Source organism: Arvicola amphibius, chromosome 10 (assembly GCF_903992535.2).
Source record: "Arvicola amphibius chromosome 10, mArvAmp1.2, whole genome shotgun sequence".
Taxonomy (NCBI): domain Eukaryota; kingdom Metazoa; phylum Chordata; class Mammalia; order Rodentia; family Cricetidae; genus Arvicola; species Arvicola amphibius.
The window spans coordinates 93,744,724-93,751,856 of NC_052056.1; the positions used below are offsets into that span (position 1 = coordinate 93,744,724).

General features: G+C 44.8%; 1 pseudogene; it reads left to right on the plus strand.

Annotated features, from left to right (window-relative positions):
* Positions 1–5,296: 5,296 nt before the first annotated feature.
* Positions 5,297–5,697, plus strand: LOC119824806 (annotated as a pseudogene).
* Positions 5,698–7,133: the final 1,436 nt, after the last annotated feature.

Sequence of the window (7,133 nt, forward strand, 5' to 3'; positions counted from 1 at the left end):
CCCTCCTCTCCCTTTCTCCCTTTCCTTCCCCTCCTCTCCCTGCCTCCCCTCCCTCCTCTCCCTTTCTCCCTTTCCTTCCCTTCCTCTCCCTTCCTTCCCTTCCCTCCTTCCCTCCACTTTCTCCCTTCCTTTCCCTTCCCCTCCCCTCCCCTCCCTCCTGTCCTCTTCTCTCCTCCTCCCTCCTCTCCCCTCATCCCCTCTCCCTTCTTCTCCCCTCTTCTCCCCTCCTCTCCTCTTCTCTCCCTTCCTCTGGCTTTCTCTTTAGAGACAGAGTCACACCATGCTGCCCTAGCTGGCCTGGAACTTTACATGAGTTTTACCTGCCTCTGCCTCCTGAGTGCTAGGATTAAAAACTTGTGCCGAGCCTGGCAAGAATCTAACATTTTTACTGGGAATAGACAAGTAGCCGCACCTGGGCCTAGCCCACAGTGAGATTCCAAAGTCCCAGAAGGAATTCTGGAGTTCCTTAACCCTGTGAGTTTGGGGATTGTACAGACAGGTATCTGTCCTCCAAGGAGAAGCCTCGTGTCCCGGGCAGGGCTTCACAAGCACAGCCCTTTGTACAAGTGCACAAGGGACAGCAGCTGTGGCCCCTTATCAGTAAGTTGTTGGTCTACAAAACTGTGTGGCTGCCAGGTTCCTTGAGGCCAACCAAAGGCCAGCTCTACAAACAGATCTTTCTAGGAATACATCTTAGGTTTGCCCTGTTAACCTTTTTCTACACTTGGCAAATATGATCATTAAAAAGGTCCAGAGGGTAAGAGCCAGAGGCAGTGAATGACTCTTCTGGATTGAGGTAGTTTGAATGGCTATGGTCCCCAAGGACTCATGGGAGTAGCACTATTAGGAGGTGTGGTATTGTTGGAGTGGGCGTGGCCTTGTTGGAGGAACTATGTCACTGTGGAGGCGGGCTTTGAGGGCTCATAGATGCTCAAGCCACGCCCAGTGCAACAATTCCTTTCCTGTTGCTTGCATATCAGGGTGTAGAACTCTCAGCTCCTTCTCCAGCACCATGTCTGCTGCATGCTGCCATGTTTCCCACCATGACGACAGCGGACTAAACCTCTGAACTGTAAGCCAGCTCCAGCCAAATGTTTTCCTTTGTAGGAGTTGCTGTGGTCACGGTGTCTCTTCACAGCCGTAGGAATCCTGACTAAAACATGGAGCCAGCAGGGTAGCTGGTGTGTATGAACTCACAGAGGTTGGGAGAGCATGTGCAAGACCCGTGCATGCCCAACGCAGAACAAATCCCAGCGTGGTGTGTGTGTGTGTGTGTGTGTGTGTGTGTGTGTGTGTGTGTGTGTGTGTGTGTGTGTACATGAAATCCTACCCCTTGCTGGGGAGCTATTGGCAATTGTTAGCTGATGGGAGAGGAAGAGACATTTTTCTCTAGGAGTGTAGCCCCTAGGGAGTTAACCACCATACCCCAGCGGAAGGTAGCACACCCAGGAACATCTGCGAAGCACAAATTGATCTTGATGGAGAAAATAAAATGCAAGTTAGGTGGGAAGGGGAGAGGGGATGGTTCTGGGAAAAGTTAGGGTAGGGAATGTGAGCATGATCAAATCACATAGTACAAAATTTGTCTAACAACTAAATAGACATATGTATATGTCTATATGTATATGATGTGTTTATATGTATATGTATACACACATTTGTCTATATATATTTAGAGGTACAAATTGGGCTAGCAAGATGGTTAAGCAAGGGGCTGGAGAGATGGCTCAGCGGTTAAGAGCACTGACTGCTCTTCCAAAGATCCTGAGTTCAATTCCCAGCAACCACATGGCGGCTCACAACCATCTGTAATGAGATCTAGTGCCCTCTTCAGGCCTGCAGGCATACACACAGATAGAAGACTGTATACATAATAAATAAAAAATAAATATTAAAAAAGATGGTTAAGCAAGTAAAAGTGTTTGCTGCCAAGCCTGACGACCTGAATTGAACCAGGGACACACATGGTGGAAGGAGAGAACTGACTCCTGCTGACCCCTGACCTCCAAAGTGTATGCCCCTCCCCACCACACAATAAAATAATAAAGTACGATTTTTTTCTGTATGTATATTTTTAATTGGTATTTATTGAGCTCTACATTTTTCTCTGCTCCCCTCCCTGCCTCTCCCCACTTCAATCCTCCCACAAGATCCCAATGCTCCCAATTTACTCAGGAGATCTTGTCTTTTTATGCTTTCTACTTCCCATGTAGATTTGATCTATGTAAGTCTCTCTTAGTGTCTGCATTGTTGTCTAAGTTCTCTGGGAATGTAGTTTGTAGGCTGGCTTTCTTTGCTTTATGTTTAAAAACCACCTATGAGTGAGTACATGTGATAATTGTCTTTCTGTGTCTGGGTTACCTCACTCAAAATAATGTTTTCTAGCTCCATCCATTTTCCTGAAAAATTCAAGATGTCATTATTTTTTTCTGCTGTGTAGCACTCCATTGTGTAAATGTACCACATTTTCCTTATCCATTCTTTGGTCGAGGGGCATTTAGGTTGTTTCCAGGTTCTGGCTATGACAAACAAAGCTGCTATGAACATAGTTGAGCACATGTCCTTGTGGCACGATTGAGCATCCTTTGGATATATACCCAAAAGTGGTATTACTGGGTCTTGAGGAAGGTTGTTTCCTAATTTTCTGAGAAATCGCCACAATGACATCCAAAGGGATTGTACTGTTGGACCCTAGCGTCCAATCACCGAGGAGGAGAAGTCGCCCCAAGAGACCATCTCTCAATATCACAGCTGATGTAAAAGCACGAGGATTTTATTAATTCTGTCATTACAGGGTCCTCCAGCAGTCGGGAGGCTAGACGACCCTGAATGTCTGGTACAGGCTTATTTTTAAAGGGAAAAATCACAGAAGGAAGGGGTGTCTGGGGTTGTTCTGACTTGCAGACATACACACACAGACAGAATATTGTATACATAATAAATAAATAAATGTTTTTTTTTTAAAAATCAGGTGTTCACAGATGTGTGGGTTGATATTGTAGGGGTCTTCTATTCAGTTCCATTGGTCCTCCTGTCTGTTCTTATGCCAGTACCAGGATGTTTTCAGTACTGTAGCTCTGTAGTAGAGTTTGAAGTCAGGGATTGTAATGCCTTCAGAAATTCTTTTATTGTACAGGATTGTTTTAGCTATCCTGGGTTTTTTGTTTTTCCATATGAAGTTGAGTACCATTCTTTTGAGGTCTTTGAAGAGTTTTGCTGGGATTTTGATGGGCATTGCATTGAATCTGTTAAAGTGTAAATTTTTTTAAAGGCATGAGTTGTCAGACTGAAAGGCTGCGCTATAAACTGTTTATAAAAGATGTGTTTTAAATACAAAGACACAAGGAAAAATTAGTTGTCTCCAAAGGACTCTCACTGGGTATATTGGCTGCTCTCAAAGGCAGGCCAGCAGTAGGGGGCCAACACAGAGGGACCCAGTGGTGTTTTGTAGACTTTGTGTTCATTTGGCTTTGTCTGGTGATCTTTTGTCTCACTGCTCTTTAGCTTGTGTATTATGGTTTCCGGTTTGGGGTTTTTATAGGTTTTGGGTATGTGTGTTTCTTGTGCTTCCTCATGATTTTGTTTTGCTTTTTGATTTTTCTAAGTTATGATAGGTTTTGGGTATGTGTGTTTCTTGTGCTTCCTCATGATTTTGTTTTGCTTTTTGATTTTTCTAAGTTATGATCTCTCTCTCTCTCTCTCTCTCTCTCTCTCTCTCTCTCTCTCTCTCTCTCTCTCTCTCTCTCTCTCTCTCTCCTGTCTGTTTTCCAAAGAGAGAGATTAAGAAGGCATGGAGCAGACATAGAAAGACAATTATCACACGTACTCACACATAGGTGGTTTAAAAATATACAGCAAAGAAAGCCAGCCTGCAAACCACAATCCCAGAGAACTTAGACAACAATGAGGACACTAAGAGAGACTTACATAGATCTAATCTACATGGGAAGTAGAAAGTAGAAAATGACAAGATCTCTTGTGTAAATTGGGAGCATGGGGACCTTGGGGGAGGATTGAAGGGGGGAGAGGAGCAGAAAAAAAATGTAAAGCTCAATAAAAATTAATAATTTTTTTTTTAAAAAAAGAAGGCATGGAGGTGGGTGCCTGGGAAGATGAAGGAGGATCTGGGAGCAGTTGGGGGATGAGGAAATCATGAGTAAGATATATTATCAAAAACACTTATTTTAGATATAGATATAGACATATCCCCAAACCCACATGGACAGCAGGGCATGGGGTACCAATGTGGAGTTCTTGTGCTGAGGAGGCAGAGTCAGGCAGATCCCTGTGGCTCAATGTCCAGCCAGCCTAGCCTGACTGAGGAACTTGGGCCATGCAAACAATCCCATGTCCAAATAAATAAAAAATAATAAAAATAAAAGAGAGAAGGAAGATGGAGAATTTTTAAAAAAATAACAAAGTAGACAGCATTTGAGGAAGGATACCTGACACACACACACACACACATACCCTAAAAAATATACTGGAAGGAGAAAGAAATGGATAGGGGAAGATACAGAACCGTAATGAGGATTGGGGCTGGCAAATTTGCCCAGGAGGTAAAGGCACTTGCTGCCAAGCCTGATGATCTGAGTTCAATCCCTGGAACACACAAGGCAGGAGGGAACCAGTCCTTGAAGGTTGTCCTCTGACCTCCACACATGTGCAGTGACACACAGCCCACACACGTACACACAAATTAAGTCAACGAATACAAATATAAGAGGACAGTCCCTAACAGTTCATTAGAAAGACTCGCACGCAGATACATGTGCAAGCAGCGGCTCCTAAAGAAACAGCCAAAATCAGTAGAAGGGGAAGGAGGAGCTAGCTTAGAGCTAGCTGCTAAGGACACTTACCACTCCTCAGAGGAGCCGCATTCAGTTCCTAACGCTCATGGCAGACAGCTCACAACCGCCTGTAACTCCAGCTCCAGGGGTTCTGAACCCTCTTCTGGTCTCTGCAGCTACCCATGAATACACACACACACACCACACCACCATGCCCGGCTTTCATTGATAGGCACGCCTTTAATCCCATCACTCGGTAGGCAGAGGCAGGCGGATCTCTGTGAGTTTGAGGTCAGCCAGGTCTACAGAGCTATTTCTAGGACAGACTCCAAAGCTACAGAGAAACCCTGTCTCGCAAAACAAAAACGAAACAAAACCATTAATGTTAAGAAATAGGACTAGAGAGCCGTAACCGCGCCGCCGCCGCTCTCTAACGCCAGCACCGCCTCTCGCTTGCCGAGCTCCAGCCGAAGAAGAAGTGGGGTAAGTAAGGAGGTGCCCATACCATGGCACGTACAAAGCAGACTGCCTGTAAATCCACAGGTGGTGGTAAAGCACCCAGGAAACAACTGGCTACAAAAGCCGCTCGCAAGAGTGCGCCCTCTACTGGAGGGGTGAAGAAACCTCATCGTTACAGGCCTGGTACTGTGGCACTCTGTGAAATCAGACGTTACCAGAAATCCACTGAACTTCTGAACTTCCAGCGTCTGGTGCGAGAAATTGCTCAGGACTTCAAAACAGATCTGCGCTTCCAGAGTGCAGCTATTGGTGCTTTGCAGGAGGCAAGTGAGGCCTATCTGGTTGGCCTTTTTGAGATACCAACCTGTGTGCTATCCATGCCAAACGTGTGACAATTATGTCAAAAGATATCCAGCTCGCATGCCGCATACGCGGAGAACGTGCTTAAGAGTCCACTATGAGGGGAAACATTTCATTCTCAAAAAAAATTTTTTCCTCTTCTTCCTGTTAGCATGTTCTGAATGTTAGATATTTTCCCATGGGGTCAAAAGGTCCCTAAGTATGTGATTGCAAGTGGAAAAATCGGGGACAGAAATCAGGCATTGGCAGTTTTTCCATTTTCATTTGTGTGTGAATTTTTAACATAAATGCACAACGTAGAGCATTAATGCAAGCAAAATGTTTCATTGAACACATTTCAACAGTTCAACTTTATAACAATTATAAGTAAACCTGTTAAAATTTTCTGGACAATGCCAGCATTTGGATTTTTTTAAAAATAAGTAAATTTCTTATTGACGGCAACTAAATGGTGTTTGTAGCATTTTTATCATACAGAGGATTCCAACATTCACTATACTTTTCTAACTGAGTTGTCCTACATGCAAGTACATGTTTTTAATGTTGTCTGTCTTCTGTGCTGTTCCTGTAAGTTTGATATTAAAACACATTAAGCTATATATTAAAAAAAGAGCCGGGCGGTGGTGGCGCACGCCTTTAATCCCAGCACTCGGGAGGCAGAGGCAGGCGGATCTCTGTGAGTTCGAGACAAGCCTGGTCTACAAGAGCTAGTTCCAGGACAGGCTCCAAAGCCACAGAGAAACCCTGTCTCGAAAAACCAAAAAAAAAAAAAAAAAAAAGAAAGAAAGAAAGAAAGAAAGAAAGAAAGAAAGAGGACTAGGGATGAAACTTGATTTCACGGTACCAGCATAGAATCTCCCAGTGAGGGTCTGAAAGCCTGGCTCTAGGTGTCCCAATGGGCCAGCTCCACTCATTCACCTCAGACAAACTGAGGGTTGAATGGTGGCAGGTGTAGAGAACTTCGGGGGTTTTATGGAGAAGGGACAAAATCAGGAGGCAAGAAACAAGCACAGCCATGCTGTCTTTTTACCTTTGGTGTGTTTTGTGCAAGTACAATCACACACGTGGAGGTCAAAGGGTCACCTGGGGTTTCGTTCCTCACAGGTCTCCTGTTGCTTTTTGGTGTGCACTAGCTGGCCTGGGAGTTTCTGCCTCCCACCGTACCACAGGAAGTCAAGAGTTGCAGTCATGGGCTACACAGACAGACTCGGGGGACCCAAACACAGGCTCTTATACTGATAACCATTTCACCATGTCACCATCTTCCCAGCCCTAGCAGTCTCGGTCAACACATGGTCTGATTTATCTTACATGTGTGTGCAAATGTTCCATTGGGTGCAGGTGAGGATGTGTTCAGGTGCGTTTATGTGCAAATGTTCAGTTGGGTGCAGGTGAGGATGTGTTCAGGTGCGTTTGTGTGCAAATGTTCCATTGGGTGCAGGTGAGGATGTGTTCAGGTGTGTGTGTGTGTGCACATGTGTATGTGAGCATGTAGCCGCCAGAGAAAAACACAGGTGTCATATC